The sequence below is a fragment of the Amblyomma mixtum genome, chromosome 4 (genome assembly GCF_055824585.1).
Source record: "Amblyomma mixtum isolate Tamu chromosome 4, ASM5582458v1, whole genome shotgun sequence".
Taxonomy (NCBI): Eukaryota; Metazoa; Arthropoda; class Arachnida; order Ixodida; family Ixodidae; genus Amblyomma; species Amblyomma mixtum.
This window is the reverse complement of record NC_143015.1, coordinates 56,978,405-57,005,153: the sequence shown is the minus strand read 5'-3', so window position 1 is coordinate 57,005,153 and position 26,749 is coordinate 56,978,405.

Genomic DNA, 26,749 nt, shown 5'->3' with positions numbered 1-26,749 from the left:
AAGCAAACCTGTCCTTCGCCACCAGTGGCCAACTTATTCTCCCGACAATCCTAATGCTCTTCATCCATCTGAAGATCTGACGCTGCGTGCCGCCGCTTGCACATGTTCAGAATTGACTGAGGAGTCGAAAAGAGCCTGAATTAAACTCGGGAGCCGGAGGTCTCTTAAGAAAACATCGTAAGGGACCGTCGTCTTGCCTCCAGATTACTACTTGCCCAGCCCACGCACATTTGTTCCTCATTTAGCCTATGATATTATTAACTCGCACTTGTTCTTTGAGTCAGTATGCCCTTTTCCTGACTCTTAAGTTACACTTAATGACTTAACTTCCCTTCCATGGTTCTCTAGGCTGCCCTGAATTAAAGTCCATCTCTTTTTGTTAGCCTGCACGTTACTGCCACTTTCGGTTGGCACTGGCAAGCTACCGCTGTTCTATAATTTCAACTTCAGGCTTGTTGGTAAGCTGCTGTTCCTCGTCAGAGAGTGCCTTGCAAATGCTCTCCACACCATCTTTATTCTCCTTGTTATTTCACTCTCGGTTCCGGATAACCGTTCACTACCGCCCCTGAGTAGATGTATTCCCTAACACTTCCAATGCTTTGCTGCATATTTTAACTGGTGTTCCTTTGCAGCACTTCGGAACCTGCATTTTTTTTCGATCTCCTTAAATTATTTCACAGATTCACTGTTCACAGATTCTCTGTCTGGGTTCTTATTCATGCTCAGCAGTTTTTTTTCCTGGGTTACTTAGCACGCCAAAGTCATCAGCAAATCGGAGATTCCGAGGTTCCATTAGCTTTTAGCCCCGGTGCCAGATATCTAAAAGGTAGAGGTTTAGCACCTTCCACTAGGGAAAGGGAAGGAAAGATATGTAGGGGAAGGTGGAAAATGTGCCGTGTTAAAAATTAAGAGCCGCATGTAAAAAAGCAGAAACTATACTCAGATAAAAGGCACGGCCACTGAGGTTTTGCGGCCTTTAATTCTATACTACTTAATTCTGTATATAAGGCGAAAAATGCAGACCGCAGAATAAAAAAAGCACACGCACAGTGTATATCTCTAGCAGCCCTGTTAGATAGCGGAGTTAATAGCGTCGCAGCTACGTCACACCTTACTGTGGTTTCTACATGCCCTCTTGTTCAGTACAACATGACTGGAATGTGCATACACACAGAACCCAGAAGCTTGCGCCTTGTGGAGTAAAAGAATAACCAAGGCAAGTAAGTGCACATAAATAAGTTGTCTTACATGTGAGTGTCCTGAGCACCTCGAAGAAGCAAGCCATTTAGGAATACGATTATATCGCTAACAAATCATCAAGAATTGGGAAATGACAAAGTGCCACATTTTGTCTTCATTTCCTGTGCGCTTGCCTCTTACGAAAACGAATGAACAAAATGCTGTAATCATTCACCTCCTCATAAATGCAATGCCATTACGCAAGAATGTCCTAATACAATCAAAGGTAGCGCCGACGTGATAATCCACTTTTTTCGTTTCGCTTGAGGGTAATGTTGCAGCCACACAAGGCTAATTTCATTATGAGAGAAAGCGGAATGCGATTATGCTAATGAGAGCTGGATGACGGAGGCATATTCGAAGTGGTATAGCTTCTTGAGGTACTACGCACTCAGAAGTTTTTCCCCTATTTACGCTGTGAATTATGTAGTCTAATCTGAGGCCGTTACGCCATAAAATGGTAAATTACGGAGAGTGTTAGCATAACAGAGACATCATAAAAATACGTGTAGTGTGTCACGTAACTCCTACACGGGGCTTCCTGGCGTCCTGTGCTCCGATGTATGTCTCCGCTATGCTAGCAATCTTCATTATTAAAGCTTTCACATGAGGCTAAAGCTGTTTTCAAACCGATAAAGAATTCAAGTGCCGTAAAATTTCTTTTATGTTATTCGGTATCCTGTTTCTGAAAGCGCTAACAACTGTACAAAAACATCAAAACATTTACGAAGGCAGTGTTCTCGCTGTTTTCGATCTCAAAGGTCTGGCACAAAACTACTTATTTCCAGGGTGACGCGTTTGAAACCTTCCATTTTCACGTGCCATCCCGGTCCGGGTACCTGTCTCTAGATCAGTGTACTACTGTAGTGATGATATTGATGCGTATGTTCTCTTAGCTTTCATCTCACAAACTCCTGCTCCAGCTCAGCCTCTAAAGAACAGATCAAAGGATTGTCCTGCAGGCTACGCTACGCTTAATAGCTACACCTAAAACTACAAGACGGCCGTTGCGGTCTCAAGTGACAAGGCAACGATCATCATCATCATCATCATCATTTATTTACCCTTAAGGGCCCCAGGGGGCATTACATAAGGGGGGGGGGGGGGGGGGTCGAACAGTAATCAAGTCACAAAGAACAAAGAACAAAGTTGGAGCATAAACTTAGACACATGTCGATACAGCTGTGAACACTTCAAAAGAAAAACAAGCGAGTAAGTAGGTAAACACAAGAAAAAGAAAGAAAAAAAAGAAAAAGAAAGAAAAGAAAAGAAAAGGAAAAAGGGCCTTCAACGGGAATCATTTGCGGAATAAATCAATTAACATCTGTTTAAATTTTAGGGAATTAACTTCATTCACAACACTGTCAGGAAGGACATTCCACTCGGCTATGGCAGCTGGCAAGAACGAGGAATTGAACGCATTGGTTGAACCATGAATGCGTTGGATATTACGGCAATTAAACAAACGTCGCGATGATCTTAAAGGGGGCAAAATTAGGCTCTCACGCAGTTGGGGAAAATTATAATAAAGTTTATGAAATAGACAGAGCCTTGCTATCTTACGACGGGATGCCAAGGAAGGTAAACCAACGGAGGATTTGATATTAGTAACACTCGACCAAGAATCATAATTTGATGTTATGAACCGAGCTGCTCGATTTTGAATGGCCTCTAACATATGTGCTAAATACTCTTGATGGGGATTCCAAATGCTCGATGCATATTCAAGTTTAGTGCGGATGAAAGTTTCGTATGCGATTAGTCTAACCTTAGGGGGAGAAAATGTGAGCGATCGTCTGATGAATCCTAGTGATTTAGAAACGCTAGCAGCCAGGGACGTAATGTGCTTCGACCAGTTAAGATTACTTGTTATTTCTATGCCGAGGTATCTGTAGGATTCAACTTCAGATAGCGCGGTCCTGTCTAGCGAGTATGAAAAGTGCAGGTTAGATCGTTTACGGGACACGTGCATAAACTTGCATTTAGTTTCATTCAATTTCATGAGCCAGGTAGAGCACCAACTTTGTATCAAGTTCAGGTCGTCCTGCAGCAATGACTGGTCGTTCGTAGTGCTAACACGGCGGTAAAGAACGCAATCATCTGCGAACAAACGGATGGATGATGAAATGCCAGCAGGAAGGTCATTGATAAAGACAAGAAACAGGAGCGGCCCAAGAACTGAGCCCTGAGGCACTCCGGAGGTAACTTTAGTAACGGTAGAAGGATGGTTGTCGATGACGGTGTATTGCGAACGATTAGTTAGGAAACTGCGAATCCATGATAATATCAGCGGGTGCAGTGAAAGGGAGGAAAGTTTAGCCAAAAGGCGCTGGTGGGGAACTCGGTCGAAAGCTTTAGAAAAATCGAGGTAGATGATATCTGTTTGAAACAAGGAGTCAAGGTTTAGGTGGAGGTCAGTCGTAAATTCAAAAAGTTGAGTTTCACATGAGTAGCCAGAACGGAATCCGTGTTGGTTTGGAAAGAAAAAAGAATTTCTATCGAGGTGATTAGCTACTTGGGAGTAAATAATATGTTCAAGTAGTTTACACGCAATGCATGTTAGCGAGATGGGACGATAATTTGATGGATCAGAGCGGTTTCCTGCCTTAAAGCAAGGCACGACTCGGCTAATCTTCCACTCAGACGGAATTTGGCCACTAGAAATAGATTGCGTAAAAATGATTTGCAGGAAGTGGCTGGATATTACTTTGGTACATTTAAGAATTTTCGCAGAAATGTTGTCGGGCCCAGGAGCATTTGATACCTTTAAATCTTCAATAAGTTTACATATTCCTTCGGCTGAGATACTAACAGGTGGCATTTCAGATACATTTAGGCTCTGTGATGTAGGAATGTTTACGGCTGGTTCGTGGGTGAAAACAGATGAGAAGTACGCATTCATTACGTCCGAGCGAAGCTCATTTGGAACATGACAACCATCTTGATCTAATAAAGATATATTATGCGAACCGCTACGACCTGGAGTTAAAATAGTCCAGAACTTTTTTGGGTTGTTTCGAAGGATATCGAGTAGGTCATTGCTGTAAAAATTTTGTTTAGTGCTCTTAAGCAACTTGGTGTAATTTCTCAGGCAGCTAAAATATTTTTCCCATTTAGACGCTAAGTTGGAGCCCTTAGCTTCTCTAAATAATCGTTTTTTCTTATTGCACAGACTTCTTAAAGAGTTGGTAAACCACGGTTTTCCGGCATCACCACGAATGCAAACGAGGGGTACATAAGATTCAGTTAAAGAGGTAATTTTATCTCTATACATGGACCAGTTATCATCAATAGACCTGAAAGAGGCAGTCTGTTCGAAGTGGTGAAGAAATTTTGCTAGTTCTTCATTGATTTTAGAAAAATTGGCCTTTTTGTAGTCGCGTATGTATTTCACTGAGCGTTGTCGCGGAGTGATGCGAACTGAAAAATTGAACAACACTATGCTATGATCGCTAAGACCGGCGATGGATGATAAAGACAGGATTAAATCAGGATTAGATGCAAGTGCAAGATCTAGGATGTTAGTGCCCCGAGTTGGTGTTCTGACTGCTTGAGAGAGGTCAAACGAAAGAATAAGATCCAAAAATTCTCTGGAATGGCGGGAAGATGCGGTTAGATTGTCCCAATCGATGTCAGGGAAGTTAAAATCGCCGCTAACTATAAGGTTGGCTCTGGGAAACTGTTTATTTATGTCGAGCAGAATGGTACTTAGGTCGTCGATGAAGGAATGATCGGAGTCAGGTGCTCGGTAACATGCGATTATTATATTGGTGCAATGAGCAAGAGAAACGTTCACGCAAATTATTTCACTTTTACTATTGACTGCGACAGCAGAAGAGACCAGAATACTTTTAACAAGAACCATCACGCCGCCTCCCCTACGCCCTGGTCTGTCACGGCGGAAACAAGTGAAGGATTGCTTATCTTGGAAAAGTTCGTCATTCAGTATATCAGGTGTGAGCCACGTTTCAGTAAAGATCGCAATATCTGTGCTGTTGTCTTGCAATATAGCTTCCACGGCTTCTTTCTTTGGAAAATAACTTCGGATATTTGTTAGTAAAACGGAAACTGATTTATCGATTGGGGCAGGGGCTGCACGCGTGCGATTTTGGAAGCATTGGTGCATAAAGGACCTGTGTGCCTGCGGTGAGCGCTATAAATTTATTTCAACCACAGAATCTTTAACAGCATCGTACACAAACTGTTTGTTGTTCATGATGAGCTTATCAAACCGGATTTTAAATGAGCCACCTCGTTGCTGACCATACGAAAAAAGTTTCTTCCTTGCCAAGCGAACGCGTGCAGAGTAGTCCTCACGGACAGAAAAGGAAGAATTTTTAAGCTTGGAGCTGGCAAAAAGGATACGCCCTTTGTCTTTAAATCTCATAAAGTTTACAATGATAGGGCGGTTTTTTCCTTGTTGGAAACGGCCAAGTCTGTGAGCACGCTCAATATCGTGGCTATCAATTGTGACATCGAGCTCGTCCGCGCAGAATGAAATAATCCGCGATTCAGACTCGGACCAAGATTCATCTTGTTGATCTGCGATTCCAAAAAACAGCAAATTGGACCTTCGGAGGCGGTTCTCAGCGTCATCACATTTATCTGAAAGTAGCTTAATGTCGGATGAAAGTTTAGCCATATCAGGATCGGCTGATAAACTCTGGCTACTTAACTGATTTGAGCTCGTGGATTGTTCCAGGGCGTCAACTCGCGCTGAAAGGCTGGATATTGAATCCTCGACCTTCGACTGAGCAGCGCGAATCAACGCTAGTTCACTAAGCATAGTATTTTGAGAGCATTCAATGCGGGATATAGCCAAGGCAATTGATTCGAGGGACGGCTGAGGGGCGTTATTCTCTGGGGGTCCTGGATTCAATTCCACATCCCCGGCTAGCACAAGCATAAGACAAACGACATATGCGTTGATACACTGGTAGCATGAAGAGCACAAGAACCTTCGCAAACTGCAGTCAGCGTCGATGGGGCACGACACCGCAACCAAAAACGCGTTATCAGAGCGAATGCAAATTGAATTTGGTAAGTAACCAACCTGCATGAAAAAGGGCATTCTTGTGACCTGCATCGTTGCGGTGGCGTGCCCCGAGTGATCGCAGTGTGATGGCGGTATTTGTAGTCCAACCAACGCGGTGGCGCTGAGCGTAGTTCCTGGTTGCCAGATGTGGAAACGGTTCGCCAGATGGGGAAAGGTTGATACAAGCGGGTACTGCACGGCGTCGATTTCGTTGTCCATGAAGTCAACTTGCTGCCGAACGTCGGAATCCATGTCCAGGCTGTAACAGCTGCCTTGACAGCCCGGCGGCGTTGACGTGGTAATCCATATCAGTAAGGCCTGCATGAAAAAGGGCATTCTTGTGACCTGCATCGTTGCGGTGGCGTGCCCCGAGTGATCGCAGTGTGATGGCGGTATTTGTAGTCCAACCAACGCGGTGGCGCTGAGCGTAGTTCCTGGTTGCCAGATGTGGAAACGGTTCGCCAGATGGGGAAAGGTTGATACAAGCGGGTACTGCACGGCGTCGATTTCGTTGTCCATGAAGTCAACTTGCTGCCGAACGTCGGAATCCATGTCCAGGTTGTAACAGCTGCCTTGACAGCCCGGCGGCGTTGACGTGGTAATCCATATCAGTAAGGCCTGCATGAAAAAAGGCATTCTTGTGACCTGCATCGTTGCGGTGGCGTGCCCCCATGGTTTATTTTTCTCGCAAGCAAGATATAGCCGGAGAGTTCGCTTACGACTAGGGCTTGCCATTACAGCTGTAACAGGGTGCAAGATGAGGATGGCGACAGTTAGGGTGCTAGCCTTTACATAGCCGAGTGTCATCGCGTTATGTTTCTGGCATCCATTGCATCACGCATCAGTGCCGGCTGCAGGATGCAGCTCATCATTGTTTAAAGTGATGTGCCTGAAGGTTGACGATGTTATCGTGTTGAATGGGTAATAATGTCATCGTTTGCAAATATTAGTTTCAGAAGGCGTCTCTCCGCCAGTGAGCTGTGAGAGATATGTTAATAAAGTAGAGGTATGAGTATTTTTCATGAGTATCACTATGCGTTATCAGTGTAATAATATAACGGGATGGAGATAATAAATGATCATGGAAACTGAAGCCACCCAAGGAGCAATTATCCTCGAAGCGATCTGAGCTCCTTGGATCACAGCGCTAGAATGTCCTGGTCTTGGCTCCAGGGAGCAGTATATTGTAGAAAAAGGATTTCTTCTCTTGTTGTACTTCGCTCCCTAATTTAAAAAGCATCAATATTTTCCCGCAACATTCGACGAGACGACTGCGTAGTTTTTAGTCTTTTGCTCGCATATGAGTTCCTAGTCGAGTTGTAGAGCGTTGGTATACTGGAACATGTGGCTACCATTCGACAGACGCAGGGAGCGGGGCCGAAAGAGAGGTAAAAGAAATTATCCACCGAGGTAAGGAAATGGTCGGAAATGGCACGCAGGGAATGGTCGGACCCTGTCCTGTTGATGGGCCTCAGCGACGAGCTTAGTCGCCTCTTCAAAATTTTTAAAAATTGATATAGATATTGCTTACGGTTGAAAGCAGGAACTGATGGGCGAGTTGGTTATGCATGATATGATTGAAACAGCGCAAGGCCGAAGGCCAATGAAGAGAGCGGAAGAAAGGAGGAAACGGACAACACAGCGCTGTGTTGTTCGTTTCCTCCTTTCCTCCGCTCTCTTCATTGGCCTTCGGCCTTGCGCTGTTTCAATCATATCTTGGTTACGGTGTTCTGCACGTCTCTCAATAATTTAAGAGCCTAACAGTAATAATTAGAAAGTTAAGTATTCAGTACTGGTTAACCAACCTACTAGTTAGCACGTCTTAGCTGCATTCTGTAGCTGCATTCTGACGCATTACACTCCTCACATTGCTATGCCGAAAAAAGCACTCTGCTAACTGAACAGCCTTTTTTCTTTAAAATTGTGTAAGGTCATAGGTGAAACACCCTGTATACAGCCATGAATGGGCAAGAATTTTAGTGCGGGGGCTCCTGTCGTTTCTTTCCGTTCATAAATAGATTTCCTAAGGGGGTGTGGGTGCAAACATCAGCATTTAAAGAGTCCTAACACATCATTTGAGCAGCGGCATGTACAGCTGTCAGGCGATATCCTGGCTGTACAAGAAGCGCTACTTGAGCATGTTCGTCCAGCAGCCATGGCCTGTGGAGTTCTGTAATTAGATAGCCGCCCACTCGGCTACGCTCACGAGATCAATAATGTCGTCTGTTCCAATAAATATTTCTTCGCCTCCTTGTCCATTTATCGAATTAGCTGAAGGGCGGGTCATTGAGAACACTGGCGCAGCACAAAGCACTTCAAGCTGAACAAGCTAGTGTTGTTGTTGAAGAAGTTTACAGTCTCGGACGGTATCGATTTTAATTCGATGAAGTTATAAGGGAATATTAATAGCTATATCTTCAAGTGATTATATTTGCTTCTGCAGGAGTGCTACACCACAAACAGCACAATATTGTCACGACCAGAGGAGCCGCGGAGGAGGAGATGTACGGCGCGGGATCGTATGGGGTCGGTTGCGGCGCCGGCACAGCTGCAGCGTCTTGTGCCCTGAGTGCCTGTCGGACTTCCTCGCGGATGACGCTGGTGTCGGAATCGACGCGAGGGGCAAAGGTGGCTTGAAGGTGCTGCAGCTCCTCGCGGACCACGGAACGGATGAGTTCGCGAAGGGAGTCCGGATTCGTCCTGGGATCATGGTCGAACCGGTCCAACGTTGATAGAGTCGACGTTTGGCGCAGTTCCCGGTCGTACTGATGGGATCTTTGCCGCAGCAATTTCTCCATGTGCACGGCGTCGGCCAGGAACTCCGCGACGGTGTTGGGCGGGTTCCGCACGAGGCCGGAAAAGAGCTGGTCTTTTACGCCGCGCATCAGGTGCCGCAGCTTTTTTTCTTCAGGCATGGCCGGATCGGCGCGATCGCAAAGACGCTTCACATCCTCGACGTACATGGCAACACCCTCATTGGGAAGCTGAATTCGAGAGGACAGTGCACGCTCTGCGCTCTCCCGGCGGTCGCTGTTGGCGTACGTACTCAGGAGCTGACGTCGAAAGTCCGGCCACGTAGAGAAAGTAGTCTCATGGTTTTCGAACCACGTTCGTGCAGAGTCTTCAAGGCTGAAGTAAACGTTACGCAGCTTTGTAGCGTCGTCCCAGCAGTTAAAGGTCGCGACCCGTTCGTATTGAGCCAACCAGTCTTCGGCATCTTCAAACAGGTCGCCGTGAAAGGGCTTAGGCGTGCGTGGAGTCTGAAGGGTGAGATAGGTGGGGCTGGCTGCAGGGACAGTCGTAGGCAGGGCGGGCAGTGGCGTCGCCATGAGTGGAGTGGTAGTTGAAGGCGCGTTGACAATAGGAAGGGCCTCGGGGGACAGGCCGCGGATCCTCCGGCTGGCACGATGGACAGGGGTGGTCACAAGAGGCGGACGCGTCGAGTCGTCCTCAGGAGTAGGGAGCATCGGCCGCACCTCCACCAGTGTCACGACCAGAGGAGCCGTGAAGGTAGACGTCGGGAAGAACCCAAGACCGGGAGCCTTCTTTTTAATTATCGAGCCAGCTTCCACGACACAGAACAGAACAGCGCGCCACGAGAGCCCACCGCCGCTTCGTCGTCGTCTTCGACTCAGCGCGGAGGCCGCGCGGCGCGTTGGGCGCGTGGCAATATTTATTCTGTTAGGAGCGCTCTCTGGCAGAGGTACTAATAACTATTAAAGTAGCGTAAATCAATATTTTAGACCTCAATTGTTCTTCGTTTACTTCTAAGACGAAACGTCTATGATGCAGCAATAATGTAATTTTGCATTCTAGGTGCTTGTTTAAAATTTTGTATTGAGCATACTTTTGTCACTTATGGACTCTTCACAAGCATCACAAACACTGATAATATACAAGCATGAAAGTATAAATTTCTAACTCACATTTTTTCTCCAAATGGCATGCAGAGAAACCTCGCCAATATTAACGTAATTTATGGTGGATCGCAAAGACAACCGTATTTTGTTTACGTTCCCTGCATTCATACCATTATTTCTGTTCTTAAACTACCCTCACCATATTCCCACCAAATCTATCACAGTTCATGGCGTTTCTGCCCCACAAAGTGTAGTACCAAAAGAAATAAAACAAACACCAAAGTAAGGCTACGCTAGAAGACCGTGAAAAGCTGCACACAGCTTCAGCCGTTTTCCCACAGCGCTTGCCAAGCATCTTGCATCATTATAGCGCGGTACAGAAGTTTCCAGCAGAGTCTGGAAAGGAATTTATTATAAGGAAGAGGCTTAATTTTTTTTGCATTCTTCGCTGCTATCGCTGAGCGCTTAATTACAACTCTCAGCAACTATTCAGGAGCGAGCATAAGTTTTCTCGAAGTTTCTGCTCAGTGTAGCAAAGAAAAAAAGAAGATAGATGTCAAAACACGTTCAATGGTTGTTCAAATAACCCTGGATAACAGAGAGGGCTCTCAGAGCAAAAATAAAGTTCCTAAACTTGAGAGAACAAACCGAATTTTAACGAATTGCCTCTACTTTCTCACGCCGTTTTGAAATCACGAATAGAAAAGTAGGGCGTTTCATAATCCACAATACTTGAGAGAAGGAAACAAGCAATATTCTGGTTGTTGAAAGAATGTAACTTATTGAATAGGAATGGTTGCTTAACGACCCGATATCTTTTCGCCATCTTGCACTGGGGTTTAGTTGGGTCATGCACAAATTTGTTATGTGAAATGTAAGCTCATTTAAGAACGCTGAGACTTATTATTGTGTATGTACTGCTTTACCTTACATTTTATTTCATTGCGTTGCTTTCTTTCTCATTTTTACCAAAGACAATGGGCACAAAGTTCAGGCCGAATGAGATTCTTGAAATATATCGAATCTGCTCCTGCTCTGGAAGAAGTAATGAAAATTCGTACAAGCCCTATCTACTTACCCTACCGGTAGGATTCTTTAGTCACTGATGATAAATTGGCACTCGGCAAAAAAAAAGGAAAAAACTTTCGCAGTACATATTTTTGTCATAATCACAATATGATTAAGTGTTAATATAGTCCCCTTAGGGAAAGATTCCGGAGAACAGTTCCGATAGGTCTCAATATTTCCAGCATGACTTGTACCTAACCTACGCATTTCGTACGTAATAGATCAATCGACGGCATATATCGACTCCCTGAGGCGTCATACTTAACAGGCCGTAATCTTGATGAAACAATATGGATAGTATATGGGAACTGCAAAGAAAACATGCACTGACAGTACCAATTTTTGCATATTGCAAAGACTTCGTACTCCCATCAGTGAGGTCATACGGATGATAAGGTATTCATTTCAATGGCGACCAATAACTCTTTATGTGCGCGATAGAGAAGCGAAGCTGAAGCAAGTATACAGGGCGTCCCAGCTAACTTGGACCAAGATTTTAAAAAAAAAAAGCGTTCTTCTGAACTGAAATTGCGTGGATGTTGTTAGGATTTATCTAAAATTACAGCACTATTTTTCGGTCCTCCTATTTGAATAATTAGTCGAAATAAAAAAATTAACTTTTTAATTATAGCTTGAAAGGTTCAGGCGTCAATAGCAGAGTTGTGGAGCTCCGCAAATATTGTCCAACCCAGGCACATCCAAAGAGACAGACTCAGCGTGGCCGTTTATATACGGGAAAAACGAAAGCCCGCGGACTTTAAAAATACCACGTGAAAGCGCGCTCAGTGCGCCAGAATACGCCGCGATTACAGCGCTCTCATCTGTGCTTTGTAACAACCATCACTCGCTTCGCGCCTTTCGTGCTGCCCAAGACAAGGCTTCGTGTTGTGCTTGGTTCCAAGATAAGCGTAAGTGGATACAGGCGGCAGTTAAAAGAAAGCACGGCTCCCGTTTCTGCGGCGATAATTGCGCTCTCACGTTAGCAGAATGCATACGTAGGAACGATGACAATCTCATGAGTTTGAATTCGGGAGCAAGATCATAACAAAGAAAGACGCATATAACAAGCCTGATAACGTCGTGTGAATTACGCTGAAGAACCGGAGCCGCGCTTTCTTTCAGTTGCCGCCCGAACCCACTGGCGCTTATCTTGGAACCAAGCGCAACGCCAAGCCCTGTCTTGGGCAGCACGAAAGGCGCGAAGCCAGTGATGTGTTTTAGAAAGCATGGATGAGAGCGCTGTAATCGCGGCGCATCCGGGCACACGGAGCGCGATGTCACGTGGTATTTTTTTAAACTCCGCGGGCTTTCGTTTTTCCCGAATAAAAACGGCCACGCTGAGTCTGTCTCTTTGGAAGTGCCTGGGTTGGACAATATTTGTGGAGCTCCACAACTTTGCTATTGACGCCTGCACCTTTCAAGCTATATTTAAAAAGTTAATTTTTTTATTTCGACTAATTATTCAAATAGGAGGACCGAAAAAATAGTAGTGTAACTTCAGATAAACCCTAACAACATCCACGCAATTTCAGTCCTGAAGAACGCTTAGTTCTTTTATAAATCTTGGTCCAACTTAGCTGGGACACCCTGTATATCGTCATTGTAGTTTCTTGGAACCTGGAAGGCAATTTTTTAGCAAAAACAGTTTTCTCTACTGAAAAAATAGCTAAACCTGGGATTGTAAAATCCTATTCTGGAAGAAAGATGTCTATTTAAAAGCTTCAACGCTTAGTAGTGATCACGTTCTTTTTCATCACCGTGAACAGATTAGACCGTAAGACAGAGATCGCATTGATGAAGTACCATTTTACACTGGCGTACCATTTTACATGGTGTAGTAGATATATGAGTCAGGCGTGGTAGAAGTTTACACCACTAAGTACTCAGACATGAACTCTTAATTTATTATTGTTTATCACATCCTACGCCAAAAATTTACAAAGTAAAAGTACTGCTCACAAGTAATGCCCTCCAGTATACTAACAAAAATGATGCTAATCTCTTTATCTAAACACGTTGTCTTTGTATTTACTTCACTCTTTTCATCTCGGGTAGCAATGCTTAGTCCTAGAAAGCTATTGAACACTGTTTACTTCACTATATATGTGTGAATGAATACGTTATTCAGGACCATGCACTCGAAGGGGGGAATCCTCTTAAAAGGGGAGATGGGACGGAGCGAACCTTGACAAGCTACAAAAAACGTGCCCTTCGGAATAATTTTGGATTCTTTATTTAGCTGCGCAAGCCAAAGCAGTGTTTTTTTTTCTTTTTTGTCTACAAAGGGGCAGAAATGTACGCTGATTTCAAACGTTCTCGACACTTGCAAACATTCGGGCCTCTGATTTCGGTTGTTTCCAGAGACATGAATTTAAAAGAATAGCTCCGCCGCTCGTGAACTACGGCCAGCAGTCTTTCGCCACAAACTAAAGTTCTCGCTCTTATCATATTCCAAGTTTTATATCTGTGCTTTTTTGTGCTTTCTGGAATCTGGGCAAACAGACGGAGGGCTAAACGCATATAAAAGCTAAGCTAAAGTTGCTTGCGGCAATTAGAATTGTATGAACTTTTGTCGAGCGACACATTGTAAAAGCTGCCTTCAAATGGAGGTAGGTTTCCTTACTTATCAGATATTTTATCTTCGTTGTAAGCTGCTCAGCTACGTTTTAACAGCTTTCTTAAGCTAACAAATCCGAGCCTTATCTGATGGAAAGTAGCGCTCGTCCTGTCTTCTAGTCTATTGTCCTTGTTGTCTTGAACTATAATACACTGACTTTATCCATTTCATGACCGAGATAAAAATTCGGTACTTTGAAAGTAATATTCTAACAGCTTCTCGAACTGGTGTTTTAACAAAAATATGTCTTCGACAGCTTTAGGTACCAAGGACTAAAGGACACACTGTCACAGTTTCGGGGACTGTTCAATTAGTACGAACTTAATGAGAACACACTGCTAAATTGCCCAAAATATTCAATACATGAAAGCTTAATATGAATATTATCAAGTCTTTTGAGCCGCAATTAATATATGATCTGTTTCGCTGTCTTGTTGCAGTGATAAGGACAAAAATATTGTCAGTGCAGTTTTTCTTAACGTTGTTGGGACTGGGAGTCCGAGCCAGGAAACGGTCGAGGCGACGGTGAGTCAAATGACTTTTATGTACAGTATGTACAAGGGCTTTTACATGATACAAGGGCCAAGAGCACCACGGGCTAGCACAAAGAAGAAGGGCGGCCCCGGCGGCGAGCGTAGCTCCGGCGTGATGGCTCTTGTGCTGCCCGTCTGCTGCTTGGGTTCAGCGCGGCTCCGTTTTTATAGCCGCTGGTAACGGTTACGGCAGCCAGCTGTTCAAACCCTCCAATCACTGGCCACCGTTCAAATTAGACCAATGGTCGAGAGGCGCTGGCCGGCGACGCGTCAGAGGAGTTCGCACCGACGGAGAGGAGGGGAGGAGGAAGGGTCCGTGTTGGCGCCGGCGTGGCTGGATGAGTCACGCTGCACGTCGCGACATGTCCGAGAGAGTCTGGGCCTGCTTTGAGCGCCGGCGGGCGCCCAGCGCTGGTTTAGACAGGCCCGCCAGCGAAATGTGGGCGCCGGCACTACAGCACCACCGCCGCCAGACAATGCGCCACGAAGACGAGCTACTTCCGCGTGGCTCGGATGCGGGGCGCGCTCGTACGCCAGGCTCCTCCAAGTTCTCGTCCGGTGTTCAGCCGCAGGTAGCTCCAGGCTCCTTTCCGAGAACGGGTCGCGCTCGTCAGGACAGGATCACTGCTCCGCAGCTTTGTCGCCCAGGTGACTGGATCAGCTTCGCTCGGTCCTTCGGAAGAGCTTGCTTCTCAGCATCGGTCGTTGATCGTTCTGCATGTTGCCAAGAACCGACCGACAACAAGCAACACCGAACACGAGCAAGTGCCTTCTGTCACCCGTCAATACACCAGACTTAAAAGTCACAAAACTCCGCTAGCAATAGTTCTGTCCCCTTTTCGCTCCCTCTTCAACAAGAGACACATGTGGGATACCAGAACTCTTAAAATAATAAACTCAAACAAAGTGTCAAACACAGGAAACACTCGGAATGAAATGAATGCAAAGTAAATTTGCTCTCCTGAGATCACTCGGCCAGGAAAACACTCAGTCGAGGCCACAAATGAGGATATCAATTTTTCCCGATCTGCGAGCGAACTTAACAGCTGTTCGCGAAGAGACAAAATGTAGGTCACGAGGAGGCGAGGGCAGCCTTGCTTAGAACACACGGCTTAGTGCGTATGCGCCAGCGTTTAACTCGGTTAAACGACACCCGCTACCGCGGATGCTAATGACTCTGCCTCTTTCGCTGTAGCTGCGCTTTTCTCTCTCTCTGTACTTGTCTTTCCAGTTTCTACGGGCGGTACAGTACGAGAATGATTTGCTTTCCCTCATTAGCGACTTGTCCCTTTCTTTGCGCTTCGCGCGCCAGTCGCGACGTCCCATAGCAAGTGCGCAACGCTTCCGATGAGATCTTTCTTTTCTTTTCTTTGTTCGTGGTGGCAAGTGAGACATTCCACGAGCCTTTAATTTGTCGCGCACCCGTTTGCCTTTCCGCTCGATGTGCGGTTCGCCTCTACACGGCCTTTTGATTTCAAGCCTACCGAATAGAGTTATCCGGACACGCGGCTTTTCATCGCGATAACTGTGCTTGGCCGGGCGCTTAGACGGTTTCTTGCAAATTTTCTTGCCCCTGTCACTGCGGCCTCGTACAATCTTTCGCTTTTTGAGCCGTTCTCGCGTTTTCCCTGCGCGCGCGTGCCGCTTTCTGTGGGAGCGCGGTTTCTCCCGTGACTGCAGCGGAAAGAGAGAGCCGTCCTGATAACACGCGCCTTTGCGCGTCTCGCTCTCTCTGTGCTGGCGGCAAGATTCACACTTATCCCGCTCCTTAATTTTTCGCCTCACGGGCAGCGCTCTGTTGTATCTCGGTTTCCTCCCAAGATACTCTTTCCCGCGCGAATGTTCGTACGATCTCTTTTTGCAGTTTATATTGCTGCCAAGATCTATGTGCCAAGACCCACTTATGCGCTTCGCTTTGCGCGATAGTGATGCCTCGCACATTTCTCTAGCTCTGGTTCTGACGTTAGTTTCAGGGCTAACCACGTGACTGACTTTACTAGAGTCATTTTGCCGGCGACGTTGGCGCTTCCGATGGTGGCAACCCGTCTCCGCGCGCTTGCCCTTTCTCTCTTTTCGGCAGCGCCCGTCTTTCTTATGCCTGCCTTTCATCTCTCGGCGGCACCACTCTTTCTTTTGCCTGCCTTTCTCCGTCTTTCGGTGACAGCTCTCTCTCTTGAGCTTGCCTTTACTGTCCTTTCGGCGGCAGCACTGCTTGTCTATCACCTTGTGGTGATAGCTCCCTTTTCGGAACTGGCTGTTACTTTCCTTCCGGTTGCAGCTTTCTTTATTGTGTTCTCCTTTCATTTTCTCCTGAGGTAGCACATGCTGCTTCCGTCGCCTAGGTTTCTGCTCTCTGACAATGTAACTATGATTCTCAGCCGATTCACGTGCGCTACCTAGATCAGACCTGTCTTTAGCGCCTTTACTAGCGTCCTCCAAACTGCCTTCTTCCTCGTCAGCCTCTACGAGTGCACATTCGTCCTCATCTTTCTTGGACGGAATGACGTCTACCGCCCCTATGTCGTCTGGAACGTTCTGCTCTCCACTGTCGTCCAGCCCCTTAGTTTCTTCAGGCGCAGACGAACCAGTGTTTTCTACTGACTTTACTGCTGACACGGAGCTCTCGTCATGCTCCTGACGCGTTTCAGCCGATTGCGGATGAGGGTCGGCTCTGCTCTCAGTCGCGGTGTTCTCGCTACTGCAGCTGCTTTCTGGAATATCGCAAAGCTCAGAGCAGTGCGAAAGCACGGGACTCGTTTCGCCTCGCTCGCTAGAGACACCAACGCACAACTCAGCGTCCGGAAATTCTACATGCGCCCGCTTCCGTTGATCGTGGGTGTCGGGTTTCTGAATTTCTGCCGAACGCGCTGCACAGCACGGTGTGCCGTCCTCATTTACTTCGCTTGCGTCGGCGCAGGCGTTTTCATTAATGTCCAGACGGACGTCCTCTATGCCCTGTTCGGCAACTTCTCCTGCTTTCGACGCGCTAGGAGATTCGCTTTCCGGTAACTCCGCCACAATTTCAATGGGCGAGACCTCTGTTAGTGCATCGTCCGATGCTGTGACTACCTTATCCAATGGTATAGAGGCTTTCTCGGTTGGCGAATGCGGGGCAATTCCCACTGTTACCGCAGAAGTTACATCTGCCAAGTACGGACTACTTTCCTCTGTGCCGCATTGGCAGCTCTGCTCTACAGTTACGCACTCTACCTCTGTGTCACGATCTTCCGACCCTTCAGCATTTTCGAGCCACTCTAAAATGTCGGCTTTAAACTGGTAGGGAAAATCGTAAAACGATGGGGTGCTATTCTCTCGCAGGTACCTTTGGCGAAGGTCCAGCGGTGACACGTTATATCTTGTCAGTAAAAAGCTTTTCAGCTCACCGTAGTCCGCCAAGCCGTCGTCGAACAGGCGCTTTACAACGTCATACGCTTCGCTAGAAAGCAGGGCTACCAACTTCTGTGCCCAACCATTTCGCTCAACGCGCTTTCTCTCGCAGACGCGCTCGAAATCTGCCAGATATTTCGCCATATCCTCGGCGATCACGAAGGGCCGTGGCCTGTCTCTCGGCTGCCGACTGTTCGTCTCATGCAGAGCGGACAATGTTCTATATATATCATATTCGATCTCATGCGCTTCAAGCTCAAGGCCCCTCAGTTTCCTAGCACGCCGTTTTATCGCCTCTTCGCGCTCACGGCGGTCAGTGATCTCCACCCAGGCCTCATTGGCTTCCTCAGCCGTTACATTCTCCTTGCGCATGATCTCAAGAATCGTATGCTTTCGTTTTGCGGGGCCCAAATCAATCCCCAACTCTTCACAAATTTCGATGAGTTCCTTCACTTTGAAGTTCTCCATCGCGCACAATAGCCTCTTGTAGTTTGCCCTTTTCTTAGAATTTCCTTGCCGTTCGCTACTATAGCGCTACTAGTACGACACGCGCAAGTAATTCTTTCCAAAAACCGCCTCGTTTACTCCCTCTGCACCAGCTTTCGTTTCAAAGCGCTCCGACTTGGCTCGAAACAGCAAAGCTTTCTACAGTGCTACACAAAGCCCTACTCTAAACTACAATCACGTGTGCTAGAGCAGTCTGGCGAATTGAGGGGAAAACATCAGGCGCTCACCGCGCCGAGGTAGCTGACGCCGGTCGATCCCGCATCTGCCATCCACTGTTGGGACTTAGAGTCCGAGCCAGGAAACGGTCGAGGCGACGGTGAGTCAAATGACTTTTATGTACAGTATGTACAAGGGCTTTTACATGATACAAGGGCCAAGAGCACCACGGGCTAGCACAAAGAAGAAGGGCGGCCCCGGCGGCGAGCGTAGCTCCGGCGTGATGGCTCTTCTGCTGCCCGTCTGCTGCTTGGGTTCAGCGCGGCTCCGTTTTTATAGCCGCTGGTAACGGTTACGGCAGCCAGCTGTTCAAATCCTCCAGTCACTGGCCACCGTTCAAATTAGACCAATGGTCGAGAGGCGCTGGCCGGCGACGCGTCAGAGGAGTTCGCACCGACGGAGAGGAGGGGAGGAGGAAGGGTCCGTGTTGGCGCCGGCGTGGCTGGATGAGTCACGCTGCACGTCGCGACATGTCCGAGAGAGTCTGGGCCTGCTTTGAGCGCCGGCGGGCGCCCAGCGCTGGTTTAGACAGGCCCGCCAGCGAAATGTGGGCGCCGGCACTACAACGTTCAGTATCATACTCGTATAATGCGAGTCTATGCTGCGTTTGAAGAATGCTTTTGTTGCCATTAGTTCGGGCTCATTAATTACTGTTTTGTGCTCCAGTTGACCTTTCCACACACTGTACAAACATGCTGTGGCATTGCTAAGATGCGGCGATTTGTTTATCCTTCACAAAATTGTAGTACTTTGGTAAGTGGAGTCACTTTGATAGGATTTCCCGGGGTGCGTTCTTTTGCAGAGCTAAGTACTGAAATTTTGGTCCTTTTGTTTACTTTTTACACATGGCTTCATATTTGGGTGCAGCTATGGGTCGTAAAAGAAAGCTATTCCCTTTACCCACCAAATTTCTGGTCACCAGCAATTTTACTTTTCTATCGGTGCCAAGAGCTATGTTGCTAATAGTATATATGTCACTGGAATTTTGGTGACTACTAGGCTGTGTGTTCAAAACTCTCGGTCGATAACACCTCCTCCTGGTAATAGTTTCTTCTTTTGTGTTGCATTCTTTTTTTTCCTCCAAATACATTCTTTACAACCCCCCTCCAGTTATTTCATTCTAAGAGTCAAATTAGCATGGACTACACAAAAGTGCCCGGATTTAAGTTTTCTGCAATTGCTTTCACAATGCAAATCTCTTGCTCACTAAAGGAAAACTATGATGTTCAAATCGGAAAAACGTGCTTCTGCTATCCAGTTCTTCGGGAAGAAGAGAAAGGGTGTCAACGTTGCTGCGAAAGCGCTTTTACACATGCGCCCAAAAATGGGGTATATCGTTCATTCCAAAATGCAGTGCTCGCTTGATGGCTCGCGGGCATTTTAGATTGAGCCAGACGGCTGACAGCGGTTAAAAAAAAGACTTAGAGCCGGAACCCTTTTTTCAGCCAGTAGGAGGAGAAAACTGATGCAAAAATAGGACAAAAAAAAACCGCGAGCTTGGACGGCGATAAAAGTGGGGAAAAAAAGACAAGTACTCAAGACTCCTTTCAAGGACAGGGAACAAGACAAAAACATAAATCTATTAGCAACCAAACTAGAGCCATTTCCAAGTGCCAGAAGAGCTCTGTCACGTACTCGCGACGTACTCGCATTGCCTTGTTGCGAGTTGAAGTTCTTTCTTGGTGAAGTTGCTGGCAGCTGCTCGTAGCGCTCAATTTCGCCCCTGGGCTCCTCCTCCTGGTAGAGACCAAATGTAAGAACCAAATATAAAAAAACCGCGAAAAGAATTGCTTTGCCTTCTGTTTTGTCAACTAGGGACTGGCTGCATGTGTCTCTTTTCAGCTGCGTGTCAGAGAAGGAAGTGCCCGCAGCTGGACACGCTTAAAGGAAAGGCACGCTGCAGGCTTGTTTTGAGGCCTTAAATTGGCGCAGCTAACAACGAGGGAAATGTAACATCTCAGACTCTTCTACGCCACTTTGTTCTCGTAGTGCGGGAAGCAAAGATGACGGTACCTCAGGCGGTTCAGTTTTGCGGTGGTGCGAGGCCGATGCAAGTTTTGAAATGAATATAAAGGTTTTCTCTCACACCGCAGGGAAGGAGGTGTGAGCGATTTGACTTCTAGGCTGCGAACATAGTTCCAATATCTGAGGATTTAAGCAATTTTTGTTACCACTCCACTTCTCATTTGTAAGCTGCCGTGGACAGCCGTGTTCTATGAACAAATACTCCGACCGCTGTTTTTGTTTCCCCTAGATAAACTGCAGCGCATACACACTGTGTGAGAATGACGAAGACTACCCTACTGAAAAAAGTTTTATGAGGCAATAAACTCATACAGTTTATCATACAAATGTCATAGACTTATCATACAAATCACATAAAATTATCATTCAAATATCATAGAATATCATACGAATTGCATAGATTGTATGATATTCTATGATATCTCTATGATGACTGTATGATCTCACAGAAATGAATGACATTTGAATGATAATTTTATGTGATTTGTATGAGAACTCTATGACATTTGAATGATAAACTGTATGAGTTTATTGCCTCATAAAACTTTTTTCAGTAGGGTACTGCGGTCATTTTGTAATCTACACAAATGTCTTAACATTTGTGTGAACCAAAAGAGTAACTTAAGGGCCCAGCGTAAGGCCCGTACTTCTCACTCTTTTCAACGCGTATTTAAGACGCGTTTACTTAGCAACTGCTGCCCAAAGTTCATCTTCGTTTTGTTTAATAATATTTCATATTTTGTGTTGCTTTAACGCACTAGAAGTATTGACTTGTAGCAGATATTCGAACATGTAAAACTTTCTTTCCTGAACAGAAAGCTATCCTAGAAATATGCAGTGTTCTAAATCACGTTTGTTGAATTTTTTTGTAAGTGAAGCCTGGGAAATAATACCTTTTTATTTTTCTTGCGTCTCTAATAATAGCGCAAAGAACACATAATTCACATTAAATACGCTCAAGGTGCAATACAATACACATGTTTGTTTACTGACCCGTAACAACATGTGCACAAAATGTGTATGGCAGTAAAATGCATCTAATCGGAGCTGCTGTAAATTTTTTGATCATTTGTACTTTTATCTCTATGGAATCCTTTGTAATATCTTCGGCATCTCTCCAAAAGAAAGATTGGTCGTCCGGAAAGGAAACATGCAGTGACTGTCCCACTCGTCATGGATGCCTCATCCCCATTGTGAGGGAAGGGTGGAATTTGGAAGTGAAAAGACAAAGCGAGCAAGAGGTGGCATAATAGAGGGCTCACGAATAATTTCGACCAAGGCGATCGACCAAGTTCTTTTCAAGGCGATCTACATTACGTAACCACCACAAGGTGTAGCATATTGATTATTTAGCGCATGTTTTCACGGTAAAAGCCGTAAGCCTAAAAAAATCCTTGATTTCATAGTGGATCATAGAGTTCAATAATGGAATACGAGTGTGGGGTGGTCCGAAAGAAGTCGGGCAGGTTGGCGTGTCACTTGGACTCGATAAACGGGGTGTTCTAGCCCTATTAAAACAAGGAAAAGCAAGCGAGTCGGGCAGTAAAGTTGAAGATAATTTGGCAATTTGGATAATGATACGAAAAACAATTTTTCTGCCCTTCATTACCTTCATATTACATAGCAAAATGATGTTAAAAGACAAGCATAATTGAACTCGGAAAAGGAACAAGAAATAACAAGCTGGTCGCGTGGCTGACAAGTAGAGCTGCAGTGTATCGAATGAATGTCTTCTCACTTCTACGTCATCACGTTTTCAGTCGAGACAAGTAACAGCCCTATTTCTCTAAAAGGCATTCATAAATCCTTGGAAAGTTTTTCAAAACTTAATGAATTTGCTTGCTAGCTTTCAGTTATTTCGCTGTTGCAAGCACCTGTGCCAGGAGACTTATTTCCAGTGTAGGGCACGTCCTTGACTTTTTTTTACTTCAGGGTTGGATATCAATATATGTGTTTATTTCCGCTTCAAGGGAATTTAGCATTGTTGAAATGTTCTTGACATCGCCCCCCGCGTAGCCGGTAAATGTGACGACGGGCTGTGATTCGACACATCGTAACGTTTTGCATGGTATTCCTGTTGGGGCTTTTAGAAATCGGTAATGGCGATTTTAGCACTTCGCTGTTTGAAACACAGCGATTAATTTGGTATGGGATTAAGAATTACGGGCATGCTAAGATGAGACATTCTAAGGAAAACATCACTGCTGCTTTCAAACTACTGCTCATTGTAATCGTCAGCTTTTGCATAAGTATACAAACTGCACGACGAACGCTTTCCCCCTCTGAAGTCCTATTAACTCTTTTCTGATACAGCTTGGCTATGTTATCCCCGCAAAATCGTAATCTCACCAGTCCACCTCTTGCCTCCTCCGTACACTCACGCCTCCTCTTACGCTTGCCTTCAGCTCAAATCTATCTGCTGAGAATCATTGTATTTCAAGGTTTGCTTGTTTTAAAAGTGCACATTACCATGAACCATTTTTTTCTTTAATTTTCGTGTGTGGAGCGACATCTTTCAAGGAAAAAAATTATCTACCTCATCGCTGACAGCCGCCTCAAACCAATACAGTATAAACTAGCAATCTCTCTACAAATTTAACTGAGACTAAAACACATAATTAAGTCCCTTTTCTGCAAATTTTCAATATTTTCGGAAATCGGAAATGCTAAACTGTATTTGTACGGAATATAGTTAATGACTTATCCGTAAAAAGCAATAAAAAAATGCTCCTCAAATCATTTTCATGCTGTAGGTAAACTGAATTTTTCACCTTGGAAGACAGGCTGGTTGACTAACTACCCAAACTTGTCTTTATGATGCATGAGAGTTCATGCACGAGAACTGCAGCGCCTGTTTCTTGCACACAACTTTCTGTTGCATACGGAGCCGCCAGTATACGGCTGGTGGCAGATGAGTCACTGCTAAACAAAGCCCCACAGGTGAATCAAAAAAAGGTGTTCTAATTATTAACTTATCCTTGTAGGCGCGTACAGCTATGCTGTTGGGATGACAAATTTGTGTAAGTCCTGTTGCTGAACGGGATTTGTAGATTCCCAGTAAGTTTTAGGACCAAAAGGCACATAAAAGATATTTTAGGAAAAGTCATGACTTAAAGATGCACTCAAGAGAAATCTGAACTCGTCTTTTTGCCGTGGGCACTCGATCTACGCGTTCCATACATTCTTCGAAACATCGGATTATTGCCGTGTGCGACCGATTTCCTAGTGGCAGTAGTCAACCAACGCACGGAGTGCCTTTCAGGCAGTCACGTAGCGGCTTTTCTTTCGCTTTTATTTTCTGTTTTTAGGTTTCCGGGAATAACTAGATCTAGTCAGAGGCTACGTAGCTGCAAATCAGGCCCAAGGAAATAAAAATACCCGTGGACTCCGCTTTCGCCGATCGCTACGTATCACTCCGCCGATGGCAGAACGGCAAGCCGCCACGGGACTGGTTGAAAGGTTAGTTGACTCCTCCCACTGTCTGCGGGGAATTAAAAAGAAAGGCAGAAGCCGGGACTTTCAACCGGACTTCAATTAGGGAAATCGGCCGCATAGGTCAATAATTCCAAATTTCTAGGAACGCTGGGCACGTGTAGATCGAGTTTCTGTGGTAAAAATACGAGTTCGGATTCCTCTTCAGTGCACCTTTAATGGGTGCTGAATTTAGCAAATCTGATAGCTACTGGAAGCCGTTTATGCAACTGAAATAGCGCTTTGAGTATGTTGTCAGAGCTTAAAGGTAATTACCAAAACCTCAGAATGCTTTGCTTAAGCTACTTTATTATTTCGTTGCCTGTGAGAGAAATGTCAGTGCCCTCATCTTTTCAGTGAATCCATCATCGTGTTTTCCACTGTACTTAGGTCGCTATTTTGCCCGTGCACATGTTTCCCGAGTTTTCTCACTATTCACGTTTGTAGTGCAATAAATATATTCATATGTTTCATTGCAGATATTTCTTTTTGCATCAGCAGAGATGAAAAGCCGTTGCGAAAGGCATTGGCTGCTCGTAATTCCTGCCACGTTCGTTGCTGCCACTGTTGGCGTTGTTAGCACTTTTAGCCGAATACCATATTACGCGAGAAGATAATTAGTCAATTGCAACTTAAAGAGTAAGTTTTTTTCTTAACAACTGGTATGCTTTGCCAACCACTCAAGACCGTGGGTAACTTGATAAGGACTCAGGAAACTAATCATTTTTACTGCATGTAGTGCTAAATCAGACATACCAGAAGCAGAAGCCGATTAAAATTGTTGAAATATCAAGTAACCTTACAAAATCTCGTTTATATGACTTTACATATAGTGTGCCAAGCCGTATATGCCAGCGCAAAGAGACCCATTCTTCGGCATAAAAGGGTGCCAGCTTTTCGGCTCAGAAAACAATCGACATATGTAAATAGCTAAGCCTATTTACTATATTCTCATCGATAACGTTCCGACTAACATAGTACGGAACTCCGTCGCAATATCCACTTTATCGCTGACATTTTGCAACACCTGCAAAAGGTTTACTCTTTTACCTGCTCTCGTGGCTCAGTGGCTTTTAGGTTTGCACTGTTGGTCCCAAGGTCGCTCGTTCCATCCCGACAGTGGTGGTCGAATTTCGATGGAAGCGAAACACAAAAAAGCCCGTCTCATCTGGGGTACTAGGCCATGCTTAACAACTCTAGGTGGCTTAGATTATTCCAGACGTTTCAACTGGGGCCACATTGAAACCCCGGAATCCTATAAGATGTTTCCGTAATAAATGCCACTTTGCATGCTATAGTGGGCTCCGGACTCGGCAGATTTAGCCCCACAAAACTGATCTCGTGTGCTCCAGAAAATTCAAACCTCTGAAGCACGCCTCCAGCCTCTAGAGTTTTAGCGGGCGGATCATCCGTCTTCTCGAGCGGAGTAGAGTCGCTTGCTCTGCTGCTCCATCTATCGGTCACATTTCAGTTAGTGAAAATAATATCAATTAAGCCTGCTAATAATGCGCCGTAACTGTTTAGTAAACGTAGATTTGCTGTTTTTAGTTAATTATTTGGTAAGCGTGGCGATTTAGATGTACAAAAGAGGCTGCCATCTTGAATACCCATGCAGGCCTGCGCTTTCATACGCACGCTCGCTCGCTGCCTATCGCTTCGCTAGAGAGGGCTTCCCAGCGGGCGTAGGCTTCGGTCCGTAAAACGACGTGCGCATGCGCCGTGGCGTCTGCGCTCGTCCGCTCCTCTCCGCTGGCCGTAAAAACGCTCAGCTAAAACTATCTTTTATACGGCTATACGGCACACAAAATGACCATGTGGCCTACAAATTGTTGGTACCTTATAGATTTTTGAATACTCATTATAACTCAAAGAAATTTTCCCTCAATATTTTAGGAACCTGTGCTTCATGAATGAACGTATCAAAGGTAGCAACAAAAACAAACCGAGTGCCACAAGAGAAATACATCAATCCTGTTGCGGATGCATTCTGGGAAATGGTATAATAATCGTATATAAAATAGAGATTGCGTAGAATGCAATACATATTAAAGTTCCACAAAACATACAAAATAACTATCCAGCTACAAGTTTTTCGTCATTTGCGAGGCGTATACTCTGTGTCATGTTTTAAGCTGGCCTCTACAGAGAGACGATATTCTGGACCATGCGCCACAAAACTGCCCGAGGGAATGCCGAGCGGCAAGCAAAGAAATAAATATCCTATGCAGAATGTCGCATAATTGCCACCCCATTAAACTTTTCATCGCCTTCTATCCTTCCATTTTTTCAAAAGTGCGCCTGATGATGGGGTCCTCCCCAGTCGCGTGACCAAAGGCTGTAATTTTTCGTGCCGGCACTGCCCTGGCACAAATGAAAAATATGGTAATTATGAAGTGTGAATCGGCGAGGTGAGCCTGAAGATTAGGAACGCTGGCCGCATCTGACGAGCTAGAATAAGATTCGAGCACGACAATATATGCCTCAGAAGTTTGCTGCTGCACAGCGCAGATGGTTAAAGAAACGCGTTTCGTTATTCGTGTATATTTTTGTCGTTTAATGGACACCATATATAGAACATAGCCGTAAAGAGCAATATGTATTCTAAATAGAAAGGGTTTGTTTTTTTGTGAAGCCGCAAGATATAGGTCACTAAAAAATTATGGCCAAAAGCCCGAACTATGCGCTGCAAAAAGCATTTCCATTGTCCTCTACCCGTACCATGAGAGGTGCTAAAAAAAGTTGCGGTGCATCTTGTCGCTTTCATAAAAAAATGATCATTGAATACAATTTT